A 12,026-nucleotide genomic window follows, 5' to 3' on the forward strand; every position below is an offset into this window, starting at 1 on the left:
AAATCTTGTTTCCTGTTTTGAGCTAAACTTTGTAGCTACTCTGCTATCATGCAAGCCCTCTTTAATATTTACCAAAGCTTTTACAGTTCATATTTTGACCTAGAAATTCCACTACCAAGAACACGCCTTTAAGAAAATAAACAGTGATGGTTGCAAGATCTGTGAAAGATAATATTAAGCTTAATTTTTAAAAAATAACTGATACTAGGCATTTAAAATTATTAAAACTAAAATAGAGTCAGAAAGGAATCCAGGATGCAATGGAAAGCATACAGGAAAGGTATTATGGCAGGGAGGGCAGCCCATTGGAGGCCATGCTTGGGTTAGGAGACCATCCTGCAGTAGGAGTTAAGCTCCACAAAATGCCCTAGACCTAACCATGCAGGGTCCCCATATTTTACAAAGTCTTTCATTGCATGGAAAGACAGGGGGCTCAAGCCTCAACTAGGAATTGTGTAGGACTGTCCCTGCTTCTTTCCGTGGGGACACTCTCTAGCCTTCTATTCCATCCCAACCCACATGGGATCTAGCAAATGCCCCAAGGACTACAAGGACTTACGTTGCCTATGGGCCCCGTAGCTTCTCCATGGTTTCAGGAAGACAGCTGGTGAGGGGTTCACTCCCACTGGCAGAGACCATATTACTTTTACTAGAGAGTGGATGATTGGTGTGAGAGGCCAATGTTGATATACTAAGTTCTATCCTTCAAACTGAGGAGAGTTCAGGGCTTTGAGCAACTGACACATTTCACTGGCTTTAGCCAAATGTGTAGCCAGTACTCTGGCTCTTGCCCTTCCACCTTCCGATGGCTGTACTACCTCTGATCTACAGCACCTGAAGGCCGTTGGGGTGGCAGTAGGAATTCTGTTCCCGAGGAGTCCACCACCTTTGGCACCCCTTCCCAAATTGCCCATCATATGTCAGACAACTCTCCAGGAATGTCTCAGCTTATTTCTCAGGCATTTTCATGACCATCAACAGCTCCTTTCAACCCGTGTGCTCTCTTACTGCTGATTATGTCATGTCATGATTTTTTCTGTTGGTCGTAAGACCTACCAGAGGAAAGACAGACATTCCTTGTGCAGATGGGATCATGCCCACTAGTGGCACTGTGTGGAGGGTAGCAAGGCAGGGAATGTGGTCAACACTGGAAGAGATCATATTATGTGATTGCAATGTTTACAACCTACAGCATTCGGGAGAAGACAGGGTTGAAACATGTATTGTTCTACATCTTTACTAAAAAATTCTGTATGGTAAGTTCAACATGACCAGAAAATGAATTATCATTTATATTTTTCCTGAATACTCTGGAAAAGACTTTCATTTATTGTTACCATCAATGAAACAGAGTAACAAACTTTGAGAGAGTCATTGGAAGCCAAAATTGATGAGCTGCAGTGTGGATGCTGCCATGTCATGAAAATAATGTACTCAGCAGTAAGTGTTATTAGGGAACTGCAGAAGCAAGATCATCTATATTGTTTTAATATAGACAGATTCAGAAGAGCCATAGCATTGTAAGTAATAACAACATTACTCATTTCTCCTGGGAGATATGAAATTAACCAGAAATGGTACATTTGATAGCAAAGAACAAGAAAAGCTGTTTTCTGGACCTGAACATAAAGAGATAGTATCTAGACATTAGGAAAATACCCACATGCACTGATTTGACAATAAACAAATATGTTTATGCCTCTACCTATTTTTCTAAATTTTCATTGATATGCCTCTATACCCTACATAAGCCCACAAATTTTCTAAATCATCTTAGTCAAATTATTTATATAGACAGAAGCCCCACAAAAATATTTTTCTGGAGCCCCACAAAACCTACTGATGATCTTATGACTATGCACAGGGGAGTTAAGCAAATAAGAAATATGTTGAGTACAATGAAATCCAGGCTTCCTACCCTTGGAAAAGAGAGATGCAAATATGTGAAGAGGGACATCTATAGTGAACCCTGTACTGTTGCATTGGAATTGGAGTTACTGGTATAACTTCATGGGTTTCAATATATAGAGACAGAGATATGGATATGAGCAGAGAGATAGATGTTTATATATGTATTTGTGTAAAAAATACATATTCATTCTAGTTCTGTACTTTGTGAAGGACTCTGAAGAGCAACATATCAGTAGCAATGAGCACACCTAGAACATAGATCTTTATTTTTTATTATATTCTCCCCTCAAAGAATTCAGAGCTTCCTGAAAAAAAAAAAAAAAGGTTGATCCAAGACTGGATCAGGGAAAGTACAAGATGAACCTAGAACATCTCATTGTTCCATGAACAAGAAAGCGATCAAAAATGATGAGTACGTTACAAAAAGACATAGGAGTTAGATTAAAGCAGCTCAAACAGCCAAATGTGATGCAATTGGAGCAGAAACTACATAATGGCAAGAATGGATTATAACATCAAGTAAATCAGGAATCCATAATGAGTAAATAAGTAAGAAAATAAATAACTAGAAGAGAGGAGAATGCTCTTGCTGACAGTAAAATACCAACTAATAAATGTAGAAAGTGGTAGAATCAAATAATCACTACTAGGCAACCATGATAGAAAGCAAGAAAAAGAAAATCAATGGATACTGAAATACTGGGAGAAAATTAGATGAGGAACAGGATTTTACATAGCCTCAAAGTACCTCTTCACAAAATACTTATTATTTACAAAGGGAAAACATGTAACTTTAAGATCTAACAGATTTTATCCTGAGTGATGAAAGTAAGATTACTAATAATGGGACAAATCAACATTGTATGTCACCTGATGCAGTGGAAAAGCACAGCATCACTTCTGTGATGTTCTGGTCCAAAGTGATTGGATCTAGGTCCAGTCATGGGGAAACACTGAACAAAGCCACTTGGTTGACAGGAACCTAAGGGGAGATTGTTCTTGAAGCAAGATTGAGAGTTACATGAAGTAATGCTCTCCATGAAGAAAAAGAGAAATAATGGATAATAATTGACGTTCTGGCATTTTCTATCAGCTGGTCCGTTTTTCCTTTTATGCTCTTATATATTCATCTTACTCTCTCTCTGAAATCTATTATTACTGTGTTTTATTATCCTGTGACATGACTTAATGAATGTTCTCTGGTTAAACTGAGCATGCAGATTGATATGTGTGCAATGGTCATGCCTCAGGAGACCAGAACAATTTTGATCTGACCCAGTGGCACGTGACAGAAGTATTTAGCAGGTCTAAGTCAGGTATTATCGAGAACAGAAGTTCAGGAATCTATCTCCTCCTGGAGAGGAAGCAGGGAAATTAGCTGAATGGGAATAATGAAAATGTCCCAAAGTTATCCACATTAGCAGGAACAGAATATGAATTGAAGAATAATTGTACAGCACTGGTCCTCTAATTTAATGTGGAAAATTATCATTGGCAAGCTTGATAACAATGAATTCACTAGGCCTCACTTCCTGAGATTTCGATTCAATAGGTCTGGTATGAGGTTTAGAGAATTTCATTATTACCCAGCTCTTAGGAGATTCTTTTCCACACTTAATTAGAGAACAAATGCCATAGCAGCATTTTGCAAAACTTATCCTGCTATTGGTAGTATTGACAACTGCTGTTGTTATTACGGATAACTTTTCTGGTCTTTGTAATTTTTCACAGGCTCTCTAACCCTCTACAAAGTTTATACTCAATTGATTACTTTGATTTCTCACCTGGACAAGAAAAAGAGCTGGGTGTGCAGATCATGGACCACACTCTAAAAAACACTGCATTACAGGATTAAAGACTGTGTGTGTGTGTGTGTGTGTGTATGTATGTGTGTGTCTATATATACATATATATATTGCATTATATGTGTTTTTACATATATACATGTGTATGTGTGTGTGTATGTATATATGTGTATGTCTGTGTGTGTTTATATATATATATATATATGTGTATATAAAATGCATTCCAGATCTTGACACTGTGGAAAAGCTATTAGTTGCACCCAGTTCAAAACAAGTTTTTGACAGATGAATACATGAGATCAAGTACATACTTCTCTACAGGGCCTTCTTTTGGGAATGCCCGCCTTCTTCTGGCATCTAGGCCTGGGAAAATAGTCTGTGAGCATGTCCCTGCTTCCCAAGCTCCCCTTATCTCCTCGTTTTCACTTACTGTTTACCACACCATTAGCACACCAAATTTAGGTAACTGTTTCACCGAGTGGGACGTCTTCTTCACTTTTGTCACAGCAGGGTCTATCACAGTCCCTAATACATACCATATGACCTCAAATTACATGTTAAACTAAAAAAAACACTAATGTGCCCTCATATTTGTTTTATATTGTTGTGTGCGTAAAAAAATGCATGAAGTTAGCCTAAAACAATCCATATTTACTATCTTACAATTTCTGTGGGTCAGAAATTTCGCATAATTTAACTGGGACTTCTGCTCAGGGTCTCATGAGGGTGAAATCATGATGTTGACTGACTACACCCTTATCTGGCAACTCACCTAGGGAAAGATCCAATTCCAATCTCCCTTAAATTATTGTAAAATTCATTTTCTTGCAGTTGTATGACTGAGGTCCCAATATTCTTGCTTTGTAGGCTGGGATCTGCTCTCAGCTCTCAGAAACTGCTCACAGGCTCTGGCCATGTGACACCTCCATATGCCGCTCTTTTATACTTTGACTCTCTCTGATTTCTTCAGTCTCTGATCCCAGATCCCTTTTTAATAAAGATCATCTGATGTGGTCAGTTCCTCCTGCAGCATTTAAGGGAAAGGGATTATTAAGGACAATCATAACAGGGACCAGTATTCTCTGGGGATATCTTAAAATTCTGCCTGCCACAACCCTTAACAGATGACTATCTCAGAGTATTCATTCCAATTTGTAGGTTGTTCAATTTTACATGCAGCTCAACATTTAAACACTTAATTATCTATTATGTGTAGTCAGAAAAACAGTCAACCATAGCAGTTTGATTAGTGAATTATTTTCTAAATGAATTTTCTTTACCCAGGGCTAGAAAATGTCAAAGATTAGTACTATCCTAATATTATAGAAATATCTACACACACAGAAGAAAGTGACTGCTGAAGATTCCTTGTACCTTAGGTAAGATAATGGGGGAAATTGATGCCTGACATTTACCCTTCCCTTTAATTCTACAAGTAATAATGAAGTAGCTAAGTTAGAATGACTGCTTGCTTTGAACAGGCATTGTGCTAATGTAAACATTGTGATATTCAATCTGTTTTTTGGTTTTTTTCCTTGTTTTTTGTTTTTTTGAGACAAGGTTTGTCCTGTTGTCCTGGCTAGAGGGCAGAGGAGTCATCGTAGCTCACTGAAACCTCAAACTCCTGGACCCAAGTGATCCTGTTGCCTCAGCCTCCCGAGTAGCTGGGACCACAGGTGCCTGCCACCACACTCAGCTAACTTTTCTATTTTTTGCAGAGACAGAGTCTCATTCTTGCTCAAGCTGGTCTGGAACTCCTGACCTCAAGTGATCCTCCCTCCTCACCCTCCCAGAGAGCTAGCATGAGCCACTATGCCTGTCCAATATTATTCAATCTTAAATGAATCATATGAAGTTTACTTTTACTGTCCCCATTTTACAGAACATGAAGTCTAAGCTAAGATAAATATTGGATATATATTTTGATTTCCTAAGAAACATTCCTCTTTAAAAAAGAGATATGTTCAACTTATAATGAATTGAATTTCTATCCATACATCTGTTCTTTCTTAGCATTATTGATCTTTCTAGAACTCACATTTAAGGTTATGTATTAAATTAAAATATTCATTATTTTCTAACTGTGGCTCCAAATCCATGTTTTAAAATGGATTATGGGCCAGGTGTCATGGCTCACGCCTATAATCCTAGCAGTGTGGGAGGAAATCTCCCTACTATTTTCCACAGGGGTTGAACTAGTTTGTAGTCCCACCAACAGTGTATAAGCGTTCCTTTTTCTTTGCATCCACACCAGCATCTGTTGTATTTTAACTTTTTAGTAATGGCCATTCTAAGGTGATGTCTCATTGTAGTTTTAATTTGCATTTTTCCTGATAATTAGCGATGTTGAATATTTTTTCATGTTTTATGCTATTTCTTTTAGCTTTTGAAATCTCTCCCTGAAACATCACATCTTTCCTTTAGCCGCATTTTTTATATACTGTATGACACAGCCTTTACTTTTCTATTATATTTATTGTAGTTAAATAATATGCAACACAAAATTTACAAGTTTTTTTTTTTTTGAGACAGAGTCTCTTTCTGCTGCCTGGGTTAGAGTGCCGTGGCGTCAGCCTAGCTCACAGCAACCTCAAACTCGTGGGCTCAAGCAATCCTCCTGCCTCAGCCTCCCGAGTAGCCAGGACTACAGGTATGCACCACCATGCCCAGCTAATTTTTTCTATATATTTTTAGTTGTCCAGCTAATTTCTTTCTATTTTTAGTAGAGATGGGGTCTCGCTCTTGCTCAGGCTGATCTCAAACTCCTGACCTTGAGCGATCCTCCCACCTCACCCTCCCAGAGTGCTAGAATTACAGGTATGAGCCACCTGGCCCAAAATTTACAGTTTTAACCATTTTTAAATATACAGTTCAGTAGCATTAAGTACATTCACATTCTTGTGCAATAATGACCATTCATCTCCAGAACATTTCATCTTCTCAAACTGAAACTCTGTACTCATTAAACACCAATTCCCCGTTCTCCCTTCCTCCTAGAGCCTGGCAACAGCAATTCTACTTTCTGCCTCTATGGTCTGACTACTGTGGGGACCTCATGTAAGAGGAATCATACAGTATTTTTCTCTTGTGACTGGCCAACTTTACTTAGCATAATGTCTTCAAGATTCATGTTGTAGCAAGTGTCAGAATTTTCTTTCTCCTTGAGGCTGAGTAATATTCTACTGTATGTATATATCATATTTTGTTTATTCATTCACCCACTGATGAAGACTTGAGTTTATTCTACCTTTTGGCTATCATGAGTAATGTTGCTATGAATGTGATGGGCACAAAAATCTGTTCAAGTCCCTGCTACTTCTTTTGTGTAAAACTCAGAAGTAAAAATTCTGGATATGGTAAATCTAATTTTAATTTTTTGATGGACCAGCATACTGTTCTTGATAATGGTTGCATCATTTTACATTCCCATCAACAGTGCACAAGATTTCAAATTCTTTACATTCTTGCCCATACTATTTTTTTGTTATTGTTTTAAATAATAGTTATGCTAGTGAATATGAAAGAGAGTTGTTTTAAAGTTATTGTCCAGGAAATCTGATGTTTGCATTTCTTTAGAAACAATTTCTGAAAATGTATTTTGTTTTTTTGAATAGGCCATGTTTCCCCATTTTTTGGTAAGCCTTGTGATCTTTTGTTGAAATTTGGGTATTTAAAAAAAATAGCTACCTCTCCCCCATCTTTGTAGACTGGTGTGGAAACCTTGACTGATTAGTGGGTCCCTGAGCTTTGATACGAGCCCAGAATAAAGGCTTAAGGTGTTGTCAAGTCTTTTTTGGCTATGTGTACTGTTTATGTTAGTGTGTACTTTTTGTTTATTTGTTTTTAAAATTTTTTCATATATACTTTTCAATGCTGTAATTTTCTAAAAAGTGTCACTTCAGCTTCTTTTCAGGATTTTAGATGTTGTATTGTTTTCTTTTGCTCATAATGTCTTGCCCCCAGGCATCTACAGGTCTGAAGTCCCCCTGTGGTTCAATGTGGAGTGCTTCCTTCCCCCTGTCTTCTACAGCTTCTGCTAATCTGAGATCCGAATTACGCCACCATTTCAGATCTGAGCTTTGAGTCAGGCAAGACAAAAATCAGTCCCTAGGGCAGGCCACAGACAGTCCAGAATGTGACAAACAAGTTCTCCTGTGCTCCTTCTGGCATAAGGGAGATAACTGGGAATTGGCTCTCTTCCTATCCTCTGCAAAGCTTTATGCTAGGGAGGGAGTCGGGCAAGGGTGAGTACAAAAGCCATGAAACTTCCAACCATTTTGAAATTCAGTTTTTCTGGAATGAACATTATCCTGGTTGCTGCAGACCTTTGACTGGTTTCCAGAGCTCCTATTAGGTTTTTTAATCAGTCTGCCATTGTCTTTATTTTTTTAATGTTTCCATGGAGAATGAGTACCTGGAGATTCCTATTCCACCATCTTTCTGATGTTTTTCTCTACTATTACTTTTTTTACAATGCTGTTGCTTCTTCTTTTTCTAGATCGTTCCCATTGTGCTATTCTTGTATTTTTTCCACTCATATTTTCTCTCAGTAATATTGAGTTCTGCTAAGTTTTCAACTATATGCCTACCAAGGACTTCCACTGTGACTTGGATTAATAAATTCAGTAGACCTGTTATTCTCAATGTCTTCTCCGCAAGTTGAAAGAGCTCCCTACCCAACCAAGGATTAAACCAGTGTTTCAGGAGGGCATACTGAACTTGCTGGAAGACTGCCACCAAGAAGTACACTGCAAACCAAACAAGTATGTTCATGTGTATCAGGATTTTAGCCCCTACATCTTAAAATGATGTTCGTTTTTTAAATGATCTCATACAGTGTACTCTGAGATCCTTGAGAGCAGAGATCCTGTTACCTTACCCACTGGAACATGGCTGGGGCTTGCCTTAGATAAGATTCCCTAGCTGAGGGATCTGAAGATAGGATATCAGCTACCTGGGTTGTATTGGGGGAGTACCCTCAGAAGAAAGAGAACGAAGGGTGCATGATAGAGCAGGGGAAGGTGATAAGTAAGCATGTGCTCTCAGCTGGAATCTGGAGCAAAAATTGAACCACTTTCAGACAAGACAATACTAACTGCCATAAGTTAGTACAACCTGACTATTTTAAGGTCAGCTGATTGGCAATCTTAATTCCTTCTGCAACCTGAATTCCCTTTGCCATGTAATGTAATATATCCACAGTCTCAGGGATTAATATGTAGACATCTTTGGGGGCTGTTATGGACTTAATGTTTGTGCCCCTCCAAAATTCTTGTGTTGAAGTCCTAATCCCCAATGTGGTTTGAGGATAGAACCTCTGAGGAAGTACTTAGAGTTACATGAGGTCATAAGGGTGGGGCCCTGATCTGATAGGATTAGTGTCCTTGTAAGAAGAGATACTAGAGAGGTCACTTTTGCTTTCTTCTTCCCAGCATGCACATACCTAGGAAGGCCATGTGAGAACCCAGTGAGGATAAAGAGAGCCCTCCCCACAAACTGACTCAGCTGGTGCTGCCATGGCGGACTTCTAACCTCCAGAACTGTGAGAAAAAGAAAATAAATACCTGTTGTTTAAGCTACCCAGTCTGGTATTTTGGTATAGAAGCCTGAGAAGACTAACATGGAGACAATTATTAGGCCTACCACACAACAAGGAAATCTGAATAAAATATGAACTTTAGTTAATAATGATTTATCAATATTGGTTCATTAATTGTCACAAATGTACCATACAAGTGCAAGATATTAATAATATGGGAATTTAGGTGTTGGTAATAGAAACTCTCTGTGCACTTCAAGATTTTTCTCTAAATCTGAAACTATTCTAAAATTAAAAGTTCATTTTATTTTTTAAAAATAATGTTATAAAGAATAACTTTTTATTTTTATTTCACCAAATTAAGTGGCATTTTTGTTTGTTTGTTTCACTTGTATTGTCAAAAACATAGTAAAGTTTAAGAAGGGTGTTTACAAACCAGAGTTATTAAAAGAATTACCAAAGCGATAAAGATGTAGAAAGGGTACCATGTAAGGACTAACTGGAATAACCACAATATTTTAGTATGGAAGAAAATGAAAGCAAGATAAAACATTCTGACCATTAAAGCTGGCATATAATTTGGATGGATCACTTTTTACAACACTGAATTACATTCGTAAGTATGTGGACAGGAGATTCTTACATTAAGGGGAGATTTGAATACACTAACTTCTATCATCAAATTCACTATTATTTTTGTATGTAAATGTGACAGAAAAAGAGGAAATATAACAGGCGATCAGATTTTAGAAAAAAAATAAGTCCTTTAAAAATACGTTTGCAATTCTATGTTATACACCGTTACAAAATAAGAGAAATGAACTTTGGACTTCACCATGTCTTGCTCTAAATTACATCTAGGTAAACACAAACATCTGCCTGCAATGTAAACAAAGTCTGTTATGAGAGGATTCATCTTGCACCATCAGAGCATATTATTTAATATTCATTAGAGAGATGAATATTTTAAAGTTTTGTTTCTTCTCTATTCTCAGAGGTAGTAATTATACAGTAAAAGTTGAATAAATTCTAGTTTGCAATTTCACAAATTAGAAGCTTCCACATGTATTCTTATTAAGGATTTGTTTGAAATCTTCTAAAATATTGATGCCATCTTACATTTTTTGAATAACAATTGGGACACACACACACACACACACACACACACATACACACGAAAGAGAAGGATAATACAGTATAAGTCCCAAAGAATGTTATTCATGTTTTTTATTTTTTCTTAGATGGACACTAGCAAAAGAGTTCCAATGCCAAGATTCTAAATGAGACACTGGGATGAGAAAATCCCTCCCCACCAAAAAAGTGGGAAGAGTATTGGAGAACTTGAGTTAAGTCAGTGGAGCAAAGGCATAATTCAAAATGTCCATCTGAAAGCCTTGATTGTTGTAAAAGCTTAAGAAAGAATTAAATTAGATTATAGGACCATGCTGCCAGAACCATTGGTCACACTTTCAGAGCATTCTAGCACAAAGCAGCATACCTATCAGGTCCAGCATGGACCGGTCACCAAGAAAACAAATTTTGTGTATCAGTAAAAAAAGATATTATAATCAGGACCAAAATCACAATATCATAAGCAACATATGCATCAGATTGTTTAACTTGAGAATGGACGCATGAAATAGACAATACAGAAAAGACAAGGTTCTGAATTCATACTTCCTTGTTTGGATTTTTGTGCCTAGAAAATATGAAACATCAAAAACACTGGCAGAAAAATGCCCGGACCAAACTAGGTTGATCCTACTATAAACCATGTGTAAAACTGTATTTTGGATCTTTATTCTTTCAGTAATAAATCCTCTTTCTTCAAAAGTACTGCTAGACTCATGACGACCTACTTTTTCTCCACTAGAAAAAATAAAATATATTCATTTTTACTAAGTTTCAAATGGCTAAAAGAAGTTATTAAAATAACATTTATCATGAAGGAAGTTGTGCTTTATTGTGCCAAATCAAAAAGATTAATAAATAAATAGGCGGTGTGCAAAGAAAATCATTAATGAGCAGTAAACTTTGCTTTTCATCACTAAAAGAATGCTTACTCTTCTTGTTCAATTAAATGAGGTATGTGAAGGCAGACTACGTATTATTTATTTTACACTTAAACATATGTAAATCCTCAATGAATTCTTGAATTAAAGAATATGAAAAAGTTGCTTTTGCATAAGCCTGGTTTAATTCATGCTGTATGATTCGTACATCTTTTTTTCCCACAACTCCTCTATTTGCCAATTTTACAACAGAATATGCGTTCTCCACTGCTTTCTATCAGCCCAAGCCATAGTCAAGGTACACTTAATAAAGAATACGTAAGCTTTTCACATCAGTGGAGCTATTAGGAACCAAATATTGAAGAATTGTTCTCCCCTAATGTTCTGAATAAGCCTTCCTATGGTCCCCTTCTTACTGATAGACCCAGTAGACTACTGTTCAGAATCCAAAATACCTGAGATTGCCATATTGCTAACATCACGCACAAGCTTTGCACTCAGGTGACTTGAATTCAAAATCTCAAGTGCTCTTCTAAAGTTCTTTAATCACATTTGATATCTTCTCCTCATGCCCATGAGCATCTCAGACTCTACATGGTTTAAGCTTCTTCTCATCCTGAGTTTCCTGCCTCAATAGTTCAAATAACACAGCTTAACAAATTACCCTAGTAAGAAATTTCACTCACATAGAACTCTTCCATCTCCTTAAATTCCTACATTTAATATAGATTTAGAAGCAAAATCAATGATATTTGATGA

Source organism: Propithecus coquereli, unplaced genomic scaffold (genome assembly GCF_000956105.1).
Source record: "Propithecus coquereli isolate 6110/MARCELLA unplaced genomic scaffold, Pcoq_1.0 Scaffold6, whole genome shotgun sequence".
Lineage (NCBI taxonomy): Eukaryota > Metazoa > Chordata > Mammalia > Primates > Indriidae > Propithecus > Propithecus coquereli.